Here is a 24,588-nt window from a genome sequence, read left to right as displayed (position 1 = left end):
GGGTGCATGGGGGTAAATTTTTGGTAACTTTGATGTCTGAAAATGTATATTTTTTTATTATTAGTTTCAGGTTTACAAAACAACATAATGATTAGACATTCACACCCCTCACAAAGTGATAACCCCAACAAGTCTACTACCCATCTGACCCTGTACATAGCTATCACGATACCACTGACTGTATTTTGCATACTGTACTTTATATTCCGTGACTGTATATATTTTTAAAATTATAGTTGACATTCAATATTTTATATTAATTTCAGGTTGATGTCTGAAAATATTTTAACAACAATTGGTGATAATTTGCCTTTGTATGGAACTCAAGGTTTAAACCAATTTTCCTTTAAAATCCTGAAGGTCTAGTTCTACTTTGTAGCTTCCAAAGCTGTTGAGAAATTAAAAGCCATTTCTGACTCTCTTATGTAACTTGACCTTTATGTTTACTTTTTTCTAGAGGTTTTTTGGATCATCTTTATACCCCAATCTGAAATGTATGACTTTATGTTTTGAAAATATTGAGCAGAACCATTTGAGATAAGTATACTGCTTGTGACTGAAATGTTCACTTCTTCATTTGAATTTTTTTTTTTTTGATGATTAGGCTTCATAGATACATCAGCTCCCTTGTTCAGTCACATGTTTACTTACTGTCCAATGATTGGCCTCAGGGATGGCAGAAATAATCGTGTGTGCCCGTGATGACTTTGATGTGGAGTTTCCTGGGGGAATTTCAGAAAAAAAAATCGTTCTGTGAATCAAAAGCTGGAATACTTCAAATTTTTCCCAAGTGCCTTGTTTTACTTTAAATCTTGATCTGAAAACAAAACAACACAGATAAACAAAGAAACAAACTTTTTTTTTTCATTCTTAAAAGAACTTATCTTTTCTCAGCCAAGTCAATAGGTTTGGTCATTTGCACAAAGATTCTGAAAATTGGCTTTCAGCATTTGTTTTTCCAGGCAAATGAACTTTACCATAACAAGCTAGAGCTCTGATCTCAATCCCCATGAGGCCTGGGCTCTGATGGCAGGCCGGACATCATCGAAGTCTGGGAGATGGCTCCTGTAATCAGTTTGGGACCCACAGTGGCCAGATCCCAACCCCTATTGTCCTCTGTTCTGGGAATGCAGTACTCTTGGTTGACTTTATTGCTGATCTTTTTCATCTCTGTTTTCTTTGTGTTCTCTCTCTGGAAATCTTACTACTGTAGTTACATGTTGAATCTTCTAAACTTGTTTTCTAAGTTGCTTATTTACTTGTGTATCCTTTTCCTTTATTTTATATGCTGGGAGATTTCTTCAGTTTTACCTTTCAAATCTTCTATTGAATTTTTCATTTCTGCTTTCAAATTTTGCGTTTCTCAGGACCTCTTTTCTCTTGAAAAGTTTAAAAATATGTCTCTGTTTCTTGTTTGATGCTTGCAATACTTTTTCTGTCTCTGCCGACATTCTTCTGGGTATTGAGTAGGATTTATGTATGGTGTTGTGGGTGAGGTCTCAGCATTCTGTATGCATTTGTTCCCTTAACCCCTCTGTTCTCAGCTCACAATTTCCTACCTGATCGTGGTCTGGTGTGTCCCACTCTATGAATCTGTGTTTTTACGTCTCTGCTGGCTGGGAGAGAAACAGTAACCCACTTGCACGGGCTGAGCGAAGGGATCTGAGCCTCTGATTGTTCCTTGAACAGAATTTCAACCAGTCCTCTGTACTTCCGGCGTTCATTTCACCTGTCCTTCCAAAAAAGCTTGTTTTGCCCATTTCCATGGCTTTGGAGAAATCTTTGGTGAAAATCTGGTTGGTTCTTAGCTTTCCTCGTTTTCAGTTTCTTAGGTCAGCAATCATTTACCACTGTTTCCTTTGCTCCCCAAAGTATTGGCATGCTCTCCTCTGCCGTCATTTCTATTCTTGTAGGGTTATAATGACAAAAGCTGTCTTTATTGTCATTTTAGGGGGCTTTTGCGAGTATGTAAAAATAGATGATGGTGTTCAATCAGCCATCTTTGCACATGAGTCTTTAAATGGTTTGTTTTATAGGTTATATTTGCATAACACAATAATGTCAAACATATAGCCTGCAAATTTGCTTTTTGGAAGAAACAAATATTTTGAAAATTTTAGTCAATGTTCAGCTCACTGGTATAAAAACGTGTAGTGAAAATGCTAAATATTTAGCCAATCTCACAGGATTAAAATTGTACGTTTCATGAAGTTATGTAAAGGGACTATGTAAGTTTCATTAGATAGAGGGTTTGGGATGGCATTGTTTCTCAACCTCATCCATACTGACAGTTTGGGCTGCATAATTCATTCTTTGTTGTGGAGAGTTGTTCTGTGCCTTGTAGGATATTTAGCAGCATCTGTGTGTCCACCCATTAGGATACCAGTAGCACCCCCAATGTCTCCAGATGCTGCCAAATGTCTTCTGAGGGGCAAAGTTGCTCCTGATTGAGAATCACTGTGGTATTCTGTAGTATACAAGTCAGTAAATATTTCCTGTAAAGGGCCAAATAGGAAACATTTTCAGCTTTGTGGATGATACTGTCTCTGTTGTGACTGTTCTACTTTGCTATTGTAAAGTGAAAATAGCCATGGTCAATATGTAAACAAATGAGCATGGCTGTGTTCAAATAAAACTTTATTTACAAAACCCGCCGCAGACTAGTTTTGGCTCATGGTTGCATTTGCTAACTCCTGGTGTTGCATAAAGAGCAGAGACTTTGGAGGTAGAGTTGGGTTTAAGCCACTGACAAACTACATGATCTCAGGTAAACTTAATAAAAATAATAATGCCTATTTCATAAGGTTGTAGTGAGGGTCAGATAGAAACTTACATGAGGAATTTTCTAAAATACAGTAATACTATTCACCTTTTGTGGTCCTTGTCAAGAGGTTCATAACTAAAAGTGTTAATGCCTGTCAGTAACCCCCTTGTATGACCAAATGTGCCTTTCCCCTGTACCAGGTAGTGAGCTTCTGGAAGGGAGCAAACAAGTTATCAGCATCTTTTTATGTCTTTCTGCTCAGTGCCTGGCATAGTGATGTGTTTATTAAATGTCTGAAGAAGGAACAAATAGCTCAGTGCATTTTACTGCACTCAATGCACTTTTATTTCATATTTATATTTGTATTGTTTCTTAAGAAGAAACACATTTTCTATAAAACATTTTTTTAAAAGAATCTCTGCTTCTAACACTAATAGACATGATAAAATTTTTTCCCCAGCAATTTGTAGACCAAATTATTTCACATATTCTTGTAAGACACACTTTGTACTTTGCCACAGCCTCCAAAAGTGCTGAAATGAAACATTTTTCTATGAAGTGTATGCCATTAGGCGCACGAAAACATGGCATCATCTTCATAATATTAGAATCGATTATCTTTTAGCCTATTAAAACAAAGTCATGTATTTCTTATTGTTCCTATGTAAATTACAAAAAACTGACCCTGCTTTTAGAGTTTAACAATCTACACAGTAAGTATTTGTGGTGCTTTTCCCTGCTGAAATGTAAACAACAAATTCTAACTCTTCAGAAGAATTGAGATATTAGGCAGATTTAACATCCTGTTACTACAGGCAAAATAAATGACTTAAAAATAATGGAACTGGGTCAAGGACTAGAAGACTTCGAGATTCCAGGATCACAAATGGATTTTTTTTTTTTTTTTTGCATTTTCCCTTATCTCAAATGAAGGTATGGGAATGTGAAGAATTTAGGATATCATTAAGCCTTGGAATAAATGAGTGCCTATACCCTGAAACAACTTTGGAGAACAGTTTTGGGGGGAGTTTGCTAATTCTAGGAAGTATTCTTGTCTTGGAAATTGTTGGGTGCACCAAAGATACTCAGATATGTCTAACTTCCAAAAAGTGGAAACACATTTTGATATTGTTCCCTTCTACTCTCTGCTTTCTCAAGATCTGCGTCAAAGGAAAAGAGTAAACAGCACTTGGTATGAGAAATGTAAGGTATCAGGAGCCCAACTCATAGCAGAACAACCACCTACTGTGTGTGGGGGGGTTCAGATCCAGGGTAGGGGTGCGTAAGCCAGACAGCTGCTTGAGGCACCAGTCTTCTAGGCACACTGCAATCTTATTGGAATCAAATCAGAAATGTGGTGTCATATTTCCTCATGATACAGGAATAGTGGTGTTACCTACTGAAAATTTTAGTTACCTTCTCTTTCTTATTCCTCCTCTTCCTCTTCCTTCTTCCTCTGTCTGTCTCTCTTTCTCAACTCCTCTCTCAAACTCTCTCTATTGTCTCTCTCAATATATCTCTCTCTCAATTTCTGTCTCTCTCAATCGCCCTCTTTTTCTCAATTTCTTAATCTCTCTCTCAATCTCTCTCTTTCTCTCCTGTATTAATCTTTCCAAGACCAGCTTTCGGGGCTGCAGTCGGCAGTGTGACTCCTCGGGTAGAAGTAGAAGTCATTTCCTTTCCCTTTTCTAGAAGGATGCCTTTGTGATCTCAATGCCCAGGATTGTCGAGCATTTCTTATGGGAAGGAAGAATGGAATGGATGCTGTCAGTTTGGAAATGTGGTAAAAGGTGGCGTGTCCCATGCGATAGACAAACAGACACAGGGAGGCACCACCACGGCACCACCCAGAGCCCTCACTCTCCCCCTAGGACCAAGGCTGCTGGCTAAGTACAACTGATTAACTCGCCAAGAATTACCTTTGACTGAGCGAAGCTGCTTCTCTCAAAGTTACATGTCTCTTTGGGGGGAAGCCTGCATCTGATTTCTGGTCAATGCAAGGGTACAAATATCTGGCTCCTTTTTCTCAATTAACTCTAGTTCTAGAAGTTTCTGCTGTAACTGCATTACAATTCAAGTTCTTCCCCTGCACCATTACTCACACATGTGGTTCCCAAGAACACTTCTCCCCTGCTGCACGCAAATCTCAGGGATTCACAATCTTCCCTGTTGAACTTGACTTATGGCAGTTGACAACAAAAGTGGTCCTAGGAAAACTGTAAAGTGGGATTTTGGAGCTTGGTCACCCACCAGCAGGAGCAATTGCATTTGTGAAGTGTAGGGGAAATAGTAATTATAGGGACTATGGTATTGAATGACTGCTGCTGGGGGGTGACTAATGCATTATTCAAGAGTTTTTATAGAGCTTGATGACAAGCACCACCCCCCTCCCCATCCCCTGCTTCTTCCCAGTGGGTGGGGCTGAAAGTTCCAACACCCTAATGATTTGGTCTTTTTGGTGAACAATCTCATCTGGAGGCTATCTGGGGGCCCCACCCTAAGTCACCTTATTAGCATAAATTCAGGTGTGCTCAAAAAGAGCTCCTTAGGAAAACCAAAAGCTGCTCCTATCACTCAGGAGCTCTGTGCCAAGATCCAGGGACAAAGACAAAATATATTTCTTACATCGCAGCAAGGCGGAACATAAAGTTAGACCACAGTTATTGACATAGTAGCACTTTCCCAAATGCAGTATTTAATCCTCAGGCAAGAACCCCATGTTATGAACTGAATATTTGTGTTCCTAAAATTCATACGTTGAAGCCCTCATCACCATTGTGACTCTATTTGCAGACAGGGCCTGTGAGGAGGAGATAAAGGTTAAATGAGGTCATAAGGATACTGTTCTAATTTGATAGGACTGGTGCCCTTATAAGAGGAAAAAACATGTGAGGACAGAGCAAGAAGGCAGCCATCTGCAAGCCAGGAAGGGAGTTCTCACTCAGAACTGACTTTGCTGGCACCTGAGCTTGAACATTCTAGCCTCCAGAACTGTATTCCCCTGCAGGACTGAGGACTCCTTCTCCAGCTGACAGGGATGTTAACCACTGATGACCCATAGTTGAGTCCCCCATCCGGAGTTGTCCCCGACTTGAGGGAAGTTGCAGGTTACGCGCCCTCCATGGAGGCAGGTTATATCCTTCCACTGGTTGATGTGTGTGGGGGGGTGGGGTTTACAAACCCGGGACCTTTGCCGTAGGTGGAACATTTCTGAAGGGCTATTCCAGTGCCAGAGCTCCTCCTAGGACCGGCGGAGGGCTATCCTGCAACTGGATGACATTTTAACTTTTCCCTCTGCCGGGCCCAGCTTCACTCACCTCTTGCCAGTGCTATTCCTGAGCGCACACCCCAATAAACCTCCTGATGCAAATCTCAGAGTCTGCTTTCCAGAAAAGCCAGCCTATGATGGCTAGTAAAAGAAACTTTTAAATGTGTTTAGAAGAAGCTTTTGGAAGTATGCCCATGTTAGTTACCTCCACCCTAAGTGAGTGTGAGTGACTAATCCCATCCAGTTAAAGGAAAAATTGGATGAAGTGAAGGAAAAACTGTGACATGAAATGTAATTCCAAATTAAGTTAAAATGATATGTTACTTTCAAGAAAAGACCTTCATTTGCTCATAAACAAAGGACATAATTTTAAAGACTGGAAAACCAGCTCTCTCCCTCAAAAGTAAAAGTTGAATAATTATCAAAGAACCCACCCACCAGGAGGGAACTCCAGAGGAGAGAAACTGGAGGGGCTGCGATGGTAGACATGTGGTCCCAAGGTACCCAGAGCTTGGCCAGCATCTGTCCCCACCCCCAAACACCTAGATTTCTCTATGGGTGACTAACCGTCAGCCATTGGGTGTTTGTTCCAGGGAGGAGAGGGACTCACAGCTCTACGTATCAAGAGGCAGATCCTTCTGTAGACAAGAACTCAGCTCTTAGATATTTGCTTGATAGTGTAAGTCAGGCCAGAGGGCAACATATACATATTGGAAGGTTATAGTTGCTTATGCCTCCCTATGTGGACTTCCAGGTTTCAAACACTTAAAAAAATAAACACTAAAATCATCTGCATATATTGAATCTGAGGTTCAGAAGAACCTGAGGTCCAGGACTCTGAACGCAGACTCATTCGAGAATAATAAGCAACCCAGATGACTCAGAAGATGGGGCCCAATGGCTGTAGAGCCTGAGGAATTCTCTGGATATTGAATCAATCCATTGCTGATGACAGCTTGTTTACTTGTCATTTGTCTCTTTCTCAAAAAAGAATGCAAAATATGCAAAAATGCTTTTGGTTTCTGTTTTTGTAATTGTTTGCAAGCTGGCTAAATGGTGATTTACTGTATTTTATTTCCTGTTTGGAGATGCTACAGCTTCTTTAAAACATTGCGTCCATTTTTCTTCAATTGTTGTCTAATACTAAGCAATGCACATAGCCAAGATTGCATTTTCATCACATAAGCGACTACATCCTACAAGAGTCTGTTTCCTCAAGAAGGAGGCAAACATGGGAAGTAGGCGGAATGTGCTAAGAAACATGTTCCAGAGTATGTTTCACCCACACAAATTGGAGTGGAATAAATGCTCTCTACCACAGCGGCAGCCAGCATCGTTCTGTCCAGATCCACCCCACCTCCCTACTTCAGGGCTCCACAACTGAGAAAGCAGGGTGTGTGGTCTTTTTAATCTGTCTCATGTAAAATAAGGTTATTTTTAATTTCAATGATGACACCTGGCTCAGGGATTTTAGATATCAATATCGTCAAATGTCTTCCTTCCTGCTTTGGTTTCTATATTTAGCTTCCATCGTAGGTAATCTAGGGATAAATACAGTAAAGGACAATCTAGGTCAATCTGCATAGACTTCACCCTGTGTGAGCGTTAGAGGGAGTTGCTGTCACCTTTCCGGATATCACGAGGCAACAATAATTTCACAGGACCTCTAGCAGGATCCTTTGAAAAAAAAAGGATTTAAAAATGATACTTCTGCCTTCCTGAGCTTAGCCTGTATCCTGTGATGATCAGGATTATTTTATGTCTCTCATTAAATTTTGAAGTTAGATGCTTTAATTGGCCTATGTGTCTGACTTTCCTATCTCTGGCTAAGAAGTATAGTTATATGCACCTTTGGTTGGAACTCAGTCCTTGTAGCTTTCCACAGGGGAACACAAATATCTTGCATTTAAAGAGTTTCCAAAACTTTGCTCTCCTTAGCTTTGAGAAGAAAGACTGGCTCTAGTGTAAGGTCACTTCTGGAATCAGTGCAACATAGTTACAATCAGAGGCACTCTCCTGACCAGAGAGAAGAGGGATTAGCTTTTCTCCTCTGATTCTTCTTCATGAATTTCATTAGCCTCCCTAAATGGGATAATCTAGGTGGTTTATCATGATACTTCTTTACAAATGAAATACGACTCAATCCCAACCTACAAATAAGGTAGAAGAGGACCTTCCGGAGGGATGCCAGACCCCACACTGCAACTTCCCACCTCCCTGCTCGTCCCTGGGTTTTCTATCTACCTCAAGATCCTTGCAGAACCGTGGATACTTTGGAAAACTGTTTGGAAAAGTTTTCTCTAATTAGGTAATAATGTCGATTGTAGTTCTAACAGCTTTAGTCTGTGAAAAGTTTAGACAGGGGGAAACTGCTAGGAAGTGTGACCTGAGAGGTGCCAACAATTTTCTGTCTCATGAAGGTTCTGCTAGGCACCTTCTTCCCGTCACTATTTGGCATTTTCATCTTGGAATCACTTCTTTGGGTTAAAGCACTATGACTGTTGTGGGTCCCTGTTAGGAAAAAATAAAAATAATAAACTTTATCAGAATGTATTACCATTTTCCAATGGAATCTATCATTAAATGCCGAGTGGGGATTTTTCCATGATGGTACAGAGCTGGGATCAACTAGCTCCATCAGCAAAGATGAATGTAGGGGAGAGGCCCTTTCCAGATTATGACGTTACCTGGCCAGATCTTGGACAGGTGATGCGGAGAGAGGCATGGGGAGAGGGCTTAGAGAGGACATACTATCCAACACAGCGGCTTCTGCAGCTATGATGGGTCTTTCTGTGTAACCAAATGGCAAAGGAAGAATTGGGCATTTCTATTAGTGAAGAAATGGAAGAAAATTGCCGTAAAGAAAAGGAAGATGGTGGCACACAGATCAGGATTTGAGTGTGTTATGCTTTTGCTGAGGACTGGCTGCTTGTCATTTCCAAGTGCCAAATGGAATTAATGGACATTAGTGAACTAATTTGTCACTGAATAATGTGTGTTGTGTATGGAATGTGGGCAAACATGAATGAGAAGAAGCTCTCCTATATGTAGAAGGAGGTTGGATGACATGACAGCTAGTCAAAAATTTCAAGCTACAGATTTATTAGATTTCGGGTAAGGGCACTTCTTTTGGATCCTGTTTTAATATTCTATCTTTATTCCTTAAAACATTTATCAAATTTGTTTGCTTGTGTTTGCCTTTATTGATTACAAATGTTTCCAAATGTCAAGACTATGGAAAATGGTAACAAACTATTAATTCCTCATGTGAACAAGCACCACATTTATTCCAAAAGATTGTGAAGAATAGGAAAAAAAGGACTCATCACACAGATGATTTAAATCATGCAGTTAAAAAAGATGTAGAGAAACAGACATTGGTTAGGGTGCAAGCTGCTTGGATTTGAATTTAATTTAAAGATGGACAGTTTTTCTACAGTGTTGGCATTTCATCTTCCTGCAGCCAGAATAGATTCCATCCAGATGCTTCATGTTTTTGCCCTGAGAGCAAACATTTACATGGGAACTGAACTGAAGGAGCCGAACAAAGCAACCTTATAAATTCTAAATTTGGGTGATTGCATCACTGAAGTCCTAAACATACGAAGAGTCAAACCCAGCTTTTATTTTTATTGAGCTTTCGCAACTAATTCCTACTGATCAAAGACAATTTAGACTCTCTCTCTTTTTCCTCTGGTTTTTCCCTTTGGCAAATAAATAGTATTCTGTAAGGATGGCTCATTTTTTTCCAACAACCACACAATTCCACTGTTGCAAGGGAAAGTGGAAGGGGGAAAGACAGTGCATTTGGGGAATTCATTAAGCGACTGAATTCATTAAATGCTGGAAGCAGATAATTTAGACCTTTTTTGTTAACACAATAATGTGCAACTGTATAATTATCAGGGTTTGCTTTAGTCTGGGACAAAATTTCATATTTATACTTAAGTGAAAATTATCTACCACTTATACTGACAAAAATATGAGCTTCTTAGTCATGGTTATTGGTAAAATATAAGGCTTCCGAATTCCCAGTTTGCTTTTTCCTAACTAGGTTTTATAGTCTGGGTGGTGGGCAGCGGAGGGAGATGTGCCCCGGGGTGGACCTGGTGCCTGTATAAGGCACATGACTTTGTTGAAGCTTATGCTTGAGGCTGGAGCTGAGATGCTCAGGTCTTATTCCTGATCATCTCAGGTCTTTCATTTCTTTAGCTGTAAAATCATGAAGACACTATCATTCTGGTGAATCCAGGGGCAGATCCGTATTCTTGAGGGTCCAAAATGTATACACGTTGGGAGGCCCTCTTTAAGAAAACAATACTGATATTATAAATTCTTGGTTGGGTATGAGGCATTGGATGGGCTGTTGCAATTAAACAACCCTAACGTTGAAGCCCTATTAATGTCATGGTGACTCCACCTCTGGGTGTGCTAATGTCACTGGGGGAAGGAATGATGACTACTGTCACTGGCTGCCCCAATAATCCATAAAAGTGCTGGCGGGGCTGCCTTTCTTAGGGAGGTAGTACCATTTTTGTAGAACCGGAGACGGTGGAAGCAGGAGGTTGCTGTCCTCTGGCACCTGAAGGTTTTAACAGGAATGATAAGGCTTTGTCCCACATGATAAGGCAACCTGTGTTTTGTAAACACGATTACTCCTTGGTACCCATTCCCTCAGTGGGGACAATTATGTATTTGAGCTCTTGTGTTTCAGATGTTGGTAAACTACGTCGTGCAAGTCTCACAGCTGCCGGAGGAGTGTTTTCTACCTCCTTTTGTAGATGTTGACTTGATCAACATCAGAGTCAGTGAGGGAATGTGGAGGGAGCTTGGATGCATCTCGTCTTGCAGCCCGTGTTCTGCTTAACACCCCTCGCTGAAGAGTGCTTGGGTCTGCCACCTGTGGGAGATTCTGGACGTGGTTTGAGCGCTCTGAGTGGTCTCACTGGCAAGCTGTCCTGATAGGCGAAGTGACCCCCACCTGTTGGAAAGATGAGCCAGACACTCTGCTACCATGGAAAGCTGTGCTCTCCCTTTGGGTTGATAGCTGGGCACTGGGAGACAATGTTTCTTCTGCTTTGGGTTTCGGGCTGTCAATTTAACAAGACATAATTTTGCATTCTGTGGGGTAGTAAATAACCATAAAGTGGGTCCATGCACTTTGTTGGAGGGACGTAATCTAGAGCATACCCTCATTCTGATTCTGTTCACAAAAAATCCATTTCATGATTTCCAAACGGATCAGAATCTTTGAGTAATAATTACAAGTCCTCAGTCTCACCAGGCATGGGTATTGTGTGGGGACAAGGAGAAGTGTTGCCAAGAGGGGAGACAAAAGATTCAAATTCAGAATGGGGCTCTTTTACAAAGAACTCTTCCTTCTCCACAGTTGCTGTGTCTCTTCTCAGCTACCACTATCAGCTTCCACTATCACACACACACACACACACACACACACACACACACACACACACACACACACACCCTCTCATAGGGAGTAATAAAACAGTTAACGAGGACCCGATAGTATTTGGATGGTTAAGTTTCTTAAAAGCCTCCTCGAACCCTTGGGCAGGAATAGAGTTCTCTTTCTCACAGATTAATCGCTCCCAATTTCATATTTGGAAATGTGATCTGCCGAGAGCAGCATGCGTCTGTTATGCTCTAGAACCATGGTGATTGAATACATATTTCTTTTTTGAAACCATTAAGAACCATCATTATATTCCCCAAAGGTGGGACTTTTCTAAAGGCAATTATATAGAAGCTTTTGATTTGAAGACTTATATAAAGGGAACGGCTCTGGCTCCCTCACAGCTGTCCAGCCTGGTAATCAAACTAGACTCACCCCCATTCTTCTGGACAGCTCTTAGAGGCTTGGAAACTAGCTGTGCTGGTGCAGCCCCAGAATACATTGAAATAGGCCCTTTGAGCGCCAGTTTGTATAGGAGGCGATGGGGTATGCGCTGACATCATGTAATCAAAAGGAAAAAATTACACTGTGTGTCTTGCCTGGGAAAAATAGACTGCTGCTTAGCAAGTGGTATTTCAGTCTCCCTATATGGAGCTGCAATCCCTTTATTTATTCACGAGTGCTTCTGTAACTACATGGTAGTGGTTTACAAATAATCCAAGTGTGGGGTTGTTTGGGGTGTTTGTAAAGACATCAGCTCTGGTGGATCAGATAAAATCAACCCAACTCAGCAGGTACTAACTTGTTTAAGAAAACCAGCTGTCAACAGGAAAGAGACACTCAGAGGACTCACCAAGTTAATCATTCTTTTGGCAGGCCCTGAGAAATTCACTGCTTGATATTTTTTTTTTTTTTTTTTTTTTTTAGTGACATGTTAGGCAAATGCACAAAGGCAGCACCTTCCATCAATTGGGAATCAATTATGAAGCTGATTGGGGTGTTTGTTTTTTAAATTACCCAAACAGATTGAGATTCAGGAAATGGCAGAACGCTTAATGGTCCTTACCAAAGGCGCACATCAAGTAGGAATCAGGGAAAGGAGAGTTTCCGGCAGGCACAGAGGGCTGGGGAAAGGGCTGGGGAAAGCTGAGTTCCATCTCTGCTCTGACCTGCCTCCCTGACTACTTTCATCTTCTGGTGACTGCCATTGAGTTTCCTCCTTAAGGGTTACCTGGCAGGATCACAGGCAAAACTATTACAGGAATTCCCTCTTTTTTGTTGCGCTGCCCTGAATCTTCCAGCCTCTGCTGGGAAAAACCTTTTCTCGGTGACTATTAATTTCAGACACACAATGCAAATGCCAAATGCATATACCGTGGGATGGTCCTGCTGTTGTTTCTCACCATGCTTTTCATGCACCTTGACATTCACAAGACTTTTGTTCTGTAAGACCCAGTGTTATCAGTTGGGTGTCAGATTGCCTAAGAGTCAGCATTTTCCTGGAAGGAGTTTTGAAAGCATACCCTCTTGGTCAGCACAAAGGTATATTTTTATACTATAGATATATTGTATAGATGGTTTAATTGTGAAATTTAACATACCTACCAAAAAATGGGGAAGACAATGCATAGATACTTGCTTAGTTAATTCAGGAAGCTTTCTGGCAGGAAGATGAAATAGAGTCACAATAAATGTACCAACCAAGGGCTATTTTGCATTTGTTTTAGTCAGTGAAGGCAGAAGTGGGTGGAAAGGAACCTGAGGAAGATAAAATTTTGACCGCTGATCTACTCTGTGAGTGAAAATCCGGTCCTTCTCGAGCATGATATTTCTCCGGTTTGTGGGATGTTGTTTAGTAAGTAAATCAGGTGACGGGCCTTTCATCTAAGAGAACTAGACCAAAGTCACAGCCAAACACAGCAGCCGAACAGGACACCTCTCACTGTGTAGTGTTCAGGCAGAAAACGGAATTCAACAGAAGGTTTTATTAGGTCAAAGGGAAGATACAGGAAATGATGAGAAACCAGGTAGATATGTTAGGGTTCAAAAGCTTTGCATGGAAAAGTTAAATAGGAATGCTTAGTGTGATGCAGTAGTAGTGTAGCATGTTAGGGCACATACTCTGAGGTCAGTCACTGTGCTTGATTTAGATCTAAGGCCTACCACTTTCTAGCTGCCTGACATGGGTGATCAGTTTCTTATCCAAGCCTTGGGCTAGGAATCTACATACCACATAAGGAATGTACCATGTTGAGTGTTCATGTAAAGTCTCAGCACACTGGCTGGCACAGAGGCAGAACTCCATAAACGTAAGTCACTGCTGCTACTACAATTATGTTGGTGCAAAAGTTATTGCGGTTTTTGCAATTATTTGTAACCTTTTAAACCGCAATTACTTTTGCACCAACCTAATACTATTACTAGTATTCGTACTGCTACCACAGTGGGTCTTCTCAGAGCCTAAGGTATGCTCACGAGTGCTATGAGGTTGCAGAAGAGGCGCAGAGCGCTCAGCCTGTCCCCATTACTTAACCACTAACTCTTTTTCCCTAGAACATCTGGCTGGATTCATGTTTTCTGGCATGCCACTTGGAAAATATTGTGACAGACATATCCCCAAGAGATATGTCTTTATTCTCATATTCTTCAACATTTGAGAGAGAAATTCCTCTCACTTCATTCTATGTACTCAAACTCTATGCATTGTGTCCCTCTCAAGTCCAGTTCCTTCTCCGAGAGCCAACGCAGACCTCCCCAGCCAGTTCTCGATTCCTTTCTCTCAATTTATTTGGCCCATGTTACCTGCACTGTGTTGTCACTTAGACTTTTTGTCTTGGTGTCGTCGCTATTTTGATGGATTTCGTGTCACACTTGACTTGTCTTCTTTGATTCTATTTTACATAGTAAATCTTCAGCGTGGCAACCCTTCAGTGACTATTCTTAGACCTACTGTGCTCGCTCAACCCCTAATAGAGTGTAGGTTCAGTAAACAGTTGAAGCCTTGAATTGGAACATGATTGTCCCTGCAGGTGAGTGTGAAGCCTCACTTGTCACCCTTGCCAACTTCTTCCACAGTCAGTGTTGTTAGTCTTTAGTTCACTGTGGGAAGTTATCCTTCCGTCTGAGGTCTTTTTTCTTAAATTAGTTTATTGGGGTGACAATTGTTAGTAAAGTTACATAGGTTTATTCTGCCATAAAAAAAGATGAAATAGTGTCATTTGCGACAACATGGGTGGATCTTGAGATTATTATGCTGAGCGAAATAAGTCAGGCAGAAAAAGTCGAGAACCGTCTGATGTCTTTTCCTAATCTACAAGACAGGATCTACTATGTAACAACCTGGATTTGCTGAGGAAACCATATTTCCCTTTTTATTACATTACTTTTCTCTGAAGTCAATAATTGATTCTGTTTCTTGTAATGTATTTTTCTCTCTCTTTGAACCATTTTAATCTTTTCCTTATATTACCTTGGGAAGCTTTGGTTTAACTACATTTTATTGATCATTATTTGATCTACTGTGCCTAAAAATGGTGACTGTTGGTGGAGAGCTGGTTATAGGAAGAGATGTAATCCAGCTCATTGAAGAGATTCAGAGCACAGTCTCCGGAATGAAGACAATCTGGCTTTAGCTCCCTCATTTACTAGCTGTGTCACCTTAGGCAGGTTAATTAAACTCTTTGCTGCAGTTTTCCCATGTATAAAATGGGCTACCTCATAGTGTTGTGGTCAAAATTAAATAAGACAATAAAAGTATATCCTTTATTACGGTGCTTTGGACCCAGTAAGGCTCATAGACACTGTCCAGAATTAAGACACAGTGTCTGCTTTCTTGAATTTCTCCATCAGGAGCAGAAGCAGAGGGGGCTTTTTGAGAGAGGGTGAATTGGAGCAGGAATTGCAGCTGTATAAAGGAGAGTTGGATTGGAATGGCTGATTCTACTGGGGGCAGAGTGAGAGATGTGGTAGGCATAATAGATTGGACACAAATAGTGGAGCGTTTTGAATTCCAGATTATGGAATTTTGTGGGCAAGGGGGAATCACTGAACATTTTAAACAAAATAGTAATACGTTCAGCTTTGTGTTTTAGGAAGCTAACTTTGAGAATACTAAGGAGGAGGAATTGGAGCAGAGATAATCGAAGCAGAGAGACCAATTAAGAGATTAAGTTCTGCTATTCTCCCCCCCCCCCCGTTTCTATTTCCCCTGGTTCCATTTCTTTTTACATCCCATGAATAAGTTTTACATGCAACTTCCATTGATAATCCTTGACAAGACTCTCTTCGGACTTTTTAATTTTTCTCTACCTGACTATATTTCGTAGGCTTATTTGGTTCACCTTACCCTCAAGGAATGTATTCAGAAACAAAATAAATCATGCATTTTATGTTTTATTTATAAGCCTCACCTCCCATAGCTACTGACCACCACTGTAATAACTGTTTCAGAGAACCACTGTCTCCTTTCTTCTAGTCTGTGCTATGATTTCTTAGTTTAGTGCCCAGTTCCAAGGGTGCGTGCTATACAGTAAGTCCTCACTTTATGTCTTTAAACAAAATAATGTATAACAAACCAGTTTTACCAGAGGCTAGCTGATATAAGCAAGAGTTAAATTCCTACAGCATCTCATTAATATTATAGCGGAATGACGTTGAATGAAATGATGTTATTTGAGGGCCTGCTGTATTTATACTCAAAAGAGAAAAAATATAATAAAAGAGATTTAGATAACTCTCAGCCTCTTGATTACAATGGATGCATAACAGAACTGCCACTCTGTTCTGGAATCCTCTGAAACAATAAATCTATTTACGCCTGATGCAATTTCATGGTACAAACGTCCAATTCAGTTAGATGCACAGTAGTGTCTAGTGATGACCTTTCAGCTGCTTGTCAGCACCTTCCTATAAACTCTAGGTCTGCTTAAAATAGAGCACCAATACCTCTGGGCACCTCACTTTTGAAAAACAAACTAAAACATCAGATAAGACCATGGGGACTTGGGCTTTATTTAATGCTGCACACTCTTTCTCAAATTGATTCACTTTTCTGCCAACCCAGTGTGTCCATGAAATAGCCTAGCTGCTGCTACAAGAGCAATTATTATTCTGCCTCAGGTGACGCATACAGTCTCAAGGCCTTGCAACCATTCATTTATACTCAGATAGGTGGGAGATAAAGCAGACATGAGTTGGCATTTCAGGCAGACAATGATTGTCAGGCATGCCATTGATTGGAGAACTGCCCCGTGGCCTGATGGGAGAACAAACACACTTCCATATTTTTCACCGACCAGTATACATGGGAACATGCTAAATTTTATCCAAAGGCAAATACCGTAAGTGTCCAAAGGCTGCTTGTTCAATATCTGAATTCTCTGAATTTTCAAACTGACAGACCTGAAGTCTATAAGCATACATGGAAGAGCCTATGGAAACCAGTTCACTTGTAGTGTAGCTTTCCTTAGAATCTAATGTTAAGTTGCAATTCAGTGTAATTCACGATATACATAATTGCAACTCATCCTGAACAGGTTATATTTCGTGAGCTTCAAAAGGAGAAAATGTGCACATTCCTTCACAGATTTCATTGAAACAAAGTTGATTTAAATAAATCCAACCCATATATACTGAAGTGATTGATTTATCCAAAACAAAATGTACTATTGACGTCTGTAGCAATATACATACTAATATATTTCTCAAATTATTAATCTCAATATCATTTCAGTAGTTATTTTGTAATTTCTATTTAAACTTCCAGTTCATGTTTGACCTTGTAAGACAAAATAAGTGTTTTTCTCCTTTCTTTTTTTTTTTTTTAAATTTTGTACTAGAAGTATTTGTATTGTATGGTTACAAATTAGTTCCCGATGTTTCATGAGGTCATCTCAGGCAAATACGGAAGATCCCTTTGGGACATCATAATATACTTACTAACAGGGAAATAAGTATTAACATCTGAAGCCATGAAAATAGGGACATTATATTAAAAAAAATTGATACAGGACATTTTAATCATAAAAACAAGTTAAAACAAAATTACACTCTACATGAGAAAACTGAATTAACCACTCAAAACATTAAAGATGAAGGTGGATCCTGTTCGATCAAAATGTTTATTTTGTTTACTAGTCAAACTGAATACTTCAGTAAAATAAAAAATAGTGTAAATGTTTGAACAGAATTTCAATTTGGTCAGAGTTATCAATCTCATAGGCTTATATTTTCATGCACAAACCATAAAAATGTTAAATTATGTTTTGTACATAGGGGGTCAGGTACAAAAGGTAAGAACAAAATTATGTCAAATTAAGTCCTTGCCTTTGATTTCAGTGAGTTAGACAAATCCCCCTTCATCACAAAATGGAGAATTTTGTAAGTAAACTGGTGAGTTTTATCAGAATTTAGAGAAGCAAATACTCATTGTGCCCAAACCACTCAGCTATCAGGTTATTTGGAGGTTTGATATTGACCCTGAAGGGCCAAACCCCCCACTACAGCGCAAAATAAACCAAGTCAGTTGCTTTAGATTCAGGTCTTCTTGAAGAATTTAAAGGTCTTCTGTGGTGCTTTGGGAATTCCCAGTCTATTCTAGATTTGAGCTTTTCAAGTGTCCAAAGGACTTCTTGTGACTGGGTGAGAGCCATGGGAACCTATGGTGCAATGTTACTGGAAGTACGCCAGAAAAGACCCAATTTTTGCTTTTCACCAATCTGAACCTCAGGGAATTGCCCTCTACTTTTAGCATTGAAAGCTGACCAAATTGGAAAGTTATTACTAGCAATATAAACAGTTTTTTTCTCCTTTAAATTGCATTTTGGACTTCAGCTTCTGCCAAGAATTGGCTACTGAAGTAGAATTAACCTCTCTCATGCCCATAGGCCCAGTGTGCTTTGTTTCTACCACTTTTGAACTGCTCGTTACAGTGTGCCGTCGTTAGTTTAGTAACACAGATCTGACCATATAATTCTTTTTCAAACCTTCAATATTTCTTGGCTTGGTACTTAATACACTTCCTTTCATATTTCTTGGCTCATTATTTAATACACTTCCTAACCTGGCCTAGTCCTGCACCTGTAATCTCCATTTAGTTTTCCCAAAACACTTGATTTCTTAGCCCTATTACAGTGTTTCCCAGAAAATAAGAACTAGCTGGCCAATCAGCTGTAATGTGTCTTTTGGAGCAAAATTAATATAAGAATCAGTCTTATCTCACTTTATCTTATCTTATCTTACCTTATCTTATATTATCTTATATTATACCGGGTCTTATATTATAGTAAAATAAGACCAGGTCTTATATTAAGTTTTGCTTCAAAAGACGCATTAGAGCTGATTGTCTGGCTAGGTCTTATTTTCGGGGAAACACTGTATGTTATTTGCTATTTCCAACCTTCACATCATTTTATGCCCTTGCTTGCATTGTTTGCTCTGCTTCGCATGCTCTTCTGCCATTGTCTATCTTGTCACTGGTACTCATATTTTAAGGTCTATCATGAATGTTAGCCACTCCCATGCATACTTTCTCAACTCCATGAGACGGAAGTAATGAAATCCCTAGCTTTGTTTTTTTAGTACTTTATACTTCTTCTATTGTAGTACTTACCACATAATAACTAGTGAGATGGGAGAGTTTATTGTTTCCTGTGCTAAAGCTTGAATTCTTTGACATCTGATAATATATCCCTGGTTAGGAGGAGATCAAGGATCTGCGAGGTCAGAATGTTAGACGATTCCTCCATGTTTGTGACAAGTCAAGGAAATAATGACAGAAGACTAGAGCCAGGGGTTGAAGTCTTTTATGAATGAGGAAAGTGACCAGAAGGTTGGTCGATGACCACAGCAATTTAAAAGCAAGGGTGATATACTTGCATGATGGGCCCCTCAAGAGTTCAGTGGTTTGGGCAGGAACTGGGCTGTAGTGCTGTTTTAGAAGTGGCAATGTGGATTAGAGAGGATACTTTGACACATGAGTGAGAAATATAAAAGCTTCCTCCAAGTGAGCAGTACTCAGGGGACAACTGGGTTTTAGTTAAGACAGGAATTGAGGAGAACATTCTGAGAAAGGATGGAGAACAGAGAGCAATCCGAAACTGACAATGGGCAAGGGAAGTGTCTGAGAGCGAGGGCAAAGGACAGGGAGTGGGTCAGACAAGTGCTCAGGACAGGGTGCACATGGAGCCTGGGGTGGGCAAGGGGGCTGGATTGTGAATGGCGGTCAAGAGAATGACGGTGTCAGGCATAGTGTGTGATGGTCTTGCTGGTCTCTGCTGTGTGCCTGGACAACGGGACCAATTACCATGGTCTCAAATGCTTTTCTCTGTGATACGGTAGCTCACAGAACTGCGACACTGAGGCTTCTTGCGGTATTGAGGGCTCTATGTGAACTAAGACTGAATTTCAGCTCCATTCTGGGGTGTGTACAGTTGTACCAAATGGGTCCCCCTCACTAGACTTCCATCTCCTTGCATATAATACAAGAATATTAGATTCAATAATCCTGGAGAATGAGTCCAGCGATTATTCTATGATACGTTTTGCTTATCTTTTCAGTGAGTTTAGGCAATATGTACTTCTTGAGTTTTTTTTTTTTTTTTTTTGCCAGTCTAAATAGGGCTACTTCCTAAAAAAACTAAAAGAAGAATATGTTATTTTATGCCTTTATGTAAAAAGATTTTATTGAGCATCTACTCTGGGTCTTGATGGGTTATAAAAGAAATGGGAAAATTCTGTGCTCTCTAAGATCTTCCAAATTATTGGGAATAAATGGCATCCATTGAAATCCTGTGCCATCATGCAAACTTTTAAAATGAAACCTCCTTCCCCACCCTCAGGCCTCTTCCTGCATAGACCAATGCCCTTAACATTCACCATTGTTTATTCGGCCCCTGATATCTTATAGAGGCCAATTAAGCAGTTCATGTCCTTATGTCCTAAACTCTTACAGATTTTAGTGCCAGGGTCAGATTTAAAGTGTCTCAGCTTCAAGATAAATACCAATTTGTTTTTCCTTGAGAAAGTTCAGAAGTAAGAAGTGAAAAGATATTTCTTGGTCCCTGTTCACAGGAAGGGAAAAACATTCGTGTAGCCTAGAGTTGATTGACCCTAAGAATGTTTGCTTGTGTGAGTAGGCACTTTCTTATTACACAGTCGTAGCAGAGGAGCCCTAGACAGAGTCGGGAGATTTTTGGTTTTAGGATTTGCTCAGACATTAATTCATTGCATGACCTATGAAAAGTCCCTTCTTGTCACTGGGCCTTCCTCCTTGGGAAAAGGAGAAGTTTCGATTAGGTCTATATGTCTTTTCAACTTGAACATCTGTGGTTGCAGAAGTTTACCTTTGAAGTGCTGTGATCAGTAGAAAAGCGACTATTAGGTCTTTGAATGACTTGGCGTTTTGAGGATCACTGATACACTGGATTCTTCCTATTCAAATTCAAAAGCACACTTTTTAGCTGTAAAATATTGTTTAGGTATTTTTCAGAATTAGTCTTGTTCCTATGCCTAGCCATATGTGTCTAGAAATGGAGAGAGGTGAGAAAAGGGGCAAGATACAGAATGTAACACTACCAATAATTTATGGGTAAGGTTGTTTTGTTTTGTGGAAAGCACATCCTTGAGTTCCTGGAAACCTGAGAAGGAAAGTATTATATGTGTTTCAGAACGGGCTGCAGATGAATTGACAGCCAGCAAGCGATGAGGAAGTACGCGTCAGCATTTGTTATCCAGGAGTGTCCTGTCCTTAGCGTGTCCTCCATCACCTTGTGGTTTACCGTATCCCACAGGCCACCCATTGGTTATCTCTGATTAGGAAAACACTGCAAGGGAGCGAGTTTGTCTATTTGGGTCACAAAGAAAAAGGCTGTGCCACAATCTGGCCATATTTAATTGATGGTCATCATGTATCTATTTTGTAGTTTCAGCTGTTTGTACAGTCATTTGTCTGGACTGTTTTTGTGCAACTTTAGGGAAGTTATGTTAATTGTTCAGAGCTTCCATGCCTTCATCTGTTAATGTAAGCACATCAGCTTCACAGGGTTGTTGTGACGATTTTATGAGATGATGTCTGTGGAAACATTGTAAACTGCTAAATGCAATGACCATGTTGGGTTGTAACCTCTTCCGAAGCTTCCTGGGTATAATCTGAAACTAGCCTCTGTAACCTGAGGGCAGAGAGAGATGGAAGAAAGAGGCGGACCACTGGAGAATGGTAGGTGGCAGGTTTAATAAGCAAGAGAACTTACTTATGAGGCTTGTCTTGGCAGGCACAAGACGAATAGTTTTCCGTACCTGCCCACCAAATCTTCAAAGGTTATACAGAGGCCTTAACTGGGGTTAGTCATGAACCCAGCCCAGATGGTCTCATTGCCACATATTACTTTCTCAAGGCCACGTCGTTGGGCACCTTCTAGTACAGGAAAGGCAAACAGAGGACACATTTCAAGAACAAACGAGGATGTGGGGAGCCTCCAATTCCCGGTTCCAGCTCTCCGGTCACCTGCAGTCACATCTTAATGGTTTTCCCCAACACATGTGGGTTATTATATCCAGTTGGAAACATAATGGCCAATGAAGTATTTTTCTTTCCTAAACCCCACAAAACAATGATTTTCTGTACACCAGAATTTTTTCTGTCATCATTGTCTTGTGAAATGTAATCTACTCCATCTACTTCTAGTAAATTTGCCAATTTGGTAGCTTTGGATCAGACTCGCCATATTTTCTGTAAATCTGTGCTGAGCAGGTCTCTGTTATTGTTGGAACGCCAGCTCATTCATTGATGTTTGCAGCTGCCAAGACTTTACCACTATTGAAGAAATAACCATGAAAATCAGACTGAATTCCTTTACATTTGCTCATTTAAATCTGATCCTCAAAGTATTTGTTTTACTCATTTTTCTGCCTAATTTGCCTAGAATAAATCAAGACCCAGTCAGCACTCAGTACTGGGGTAATTGGAGTTTTTGGTGTCAGCAGCAGCATTCATCTGTATTCCATCGTGGGTGCCTGCAATTGTGTGTTTGTGTGTGTGTGTGTGTGTGTGTGTGTGTGTGTAGGCAATAGTAACTAAGAGGGTTCCTTTGCCCTGCAATTACAAGTATTATTTGGGAATATTTTTAGTGCATCTATAAATAGGTATAAAACGCTGCTACCTAATAGGGATAACAAGCTAGTTGTTTTCACATATCAGTCTTACTTTAAGAAAACAGGATGGGAAATAACTTGGATTAATATACTCTAATTTACACCACAGAAATACATATAGTATCTTTTGAAACTAATATATGATTTCAATGCCACAATCTTAGGAGACAAGTAAGCATATGGATATATAGCTCTTAGACAAATGAATGTCTAGTCTGACATTAATTAATTAGTGATTCTTTATAAGAGCAAGCGAAGAACACATGTAAGACAGAAGACAGATTTGACCGTGTTGATTTGATAGTCGGTGATGTTTCCCTGTTTGCTGAAAGTGTGTGCAGTATTTTGTTATGAAAGACCGTCGGGAAACAAGGTAAGAGGTAGGGATTCGGGAAAGTAAAACTTGCATTTATTCAATACAATTGTTAAGGTGTTCGAGGTTAGGGAGCCCTCTCCTTTAGCGTTCTGAACAGAGGGAGCTTCACACAAAGAATTGCTGGACAAGGGAACCCAGTCACTTTGGGACTTGGGTCTACACTGCAGGTTTCTCTTCTCTCACCCACTTGGACATGAAAAGAGATGATGGTGAGGCGGGCTAAAAATTCTGTACCCCAATTCCTATGTATGGGTTTTCCCCCCACACCTGCAAGCAATTTTCATATACCAACTGAGCGTTTCAGGCCAGTGAACAGAGTGCAAAGGCCCTGAATAACCCCTACGGGATCAGGCGTTCATCATCAGCTCAGGACCACAGACTGCTTCTCCAGATGCACAAAAATAATCTTCAAATTCTAACCCAGGCAATTCTAACAATGGCAGGTTTTGATGCAGTCACTCTGGGGTGGGGACTGTAAATTGGTATTTCATGAAATGGGGGAGCATTTTAGGTTTCCCAGGTGCCTCTTTTTGGGAACCACTGATCTCAATCGAAATAAGAATGCCCTCCACCTATGTGGAGAGTCATTCTGCCTGTGCTTAAACAGTTCCAGTAATGGGAAGCTATTAACTCTTTTAGAGAGTTCACTCCATAAAATATTTATAACATTTAATTAATTTATTCATTTATTCAACAAAAAAACTGTGTCACCTTCCTACTGTGCCTCAGGTCCTGGGGATGCAAGAACACATGTCTGTGCTGTCATTGTTTTTTGTTCGTTTCTGATTGCCAAATATATATGTTTTCATTTTAGACAGATTGGGGATAAAAAACCAGTAAAACCCACATAAGGAAAAATTGCTCTGTATCTTACAGGTAATGATGCTAGTATTTTGGCTTATTTCATTTCATCTTTTTCTCTCTTTCTAGCATTCTATATTTAAAAGAAAAGGTTGGGATCTCTTTTCAATTAATACTGTATTGTGAATATTTCTGTTTCTACACATTTTTTTCCACCATATGCTTTTAAAATAACAGCTTAGTGTTCCATTTTACGTGTGTCATATATATATATATATATATATATATATATATATATATATATATATATATATATAATGGCTATTTAGGTTATCTCAAAACGGACACTACTATAAAAATGCTGCAATGAATTTCTTATAAACGTTTATCCAGCATTATTAATTATGTAGGTAAATATCTGTAAATGGAATTTCTGAATTAAAGGATATAGGCTTTTAAGTGTTTTGAATACATTACCAAATTGCCTCTCCAGAAGAATGATCCAATTCCCAGTCCCATTTCAATAGTATAAAAATATTCAGGTTTTCATACCCTTGACGATACTGGTATTTCATTCTCTTTATTAAGAAGCTATAATTACCAGAAAGTTTTTTTCTTGCACTGAGCTCAGTTTTGCCTATTCAAAATTTCAACCTATTGATCTGACTTTTGTCTTCTAGAGCTTTGTGGAATAAGTTCAATCCCCCTTCATTAAAATGGAATTTTAAATATCTGAAAATAATTATTACGCCTCGGCTGTGCTCCGCACCCAGTTATCTTTCTTTTCTCCAATAATTACTCCTATAACCCACTTCCTG

The sequence above is a fragment of the Rhinolophus ferrumequinum genome, chromosome 8 (genome assembly GCF_004115265.2).
Source record: "Rhinolophus ferrumequinum isolate MPI-CBG mRhiFer1 chromosome 8, mRhiFer1_v1.p, whole genome shotgun sequence".
In the NCBI taxonomy this organism is placed as follows: domain Eukaryota; kingdom Metazoa; phylum Chordata; class Mammalia; order Chiroptera; family Rhinolophidae; genus Rhinolophus; species Rhinolophus ferrumequinum.
Note: the sequence above shows the minus strand (reverse complement) of the source record.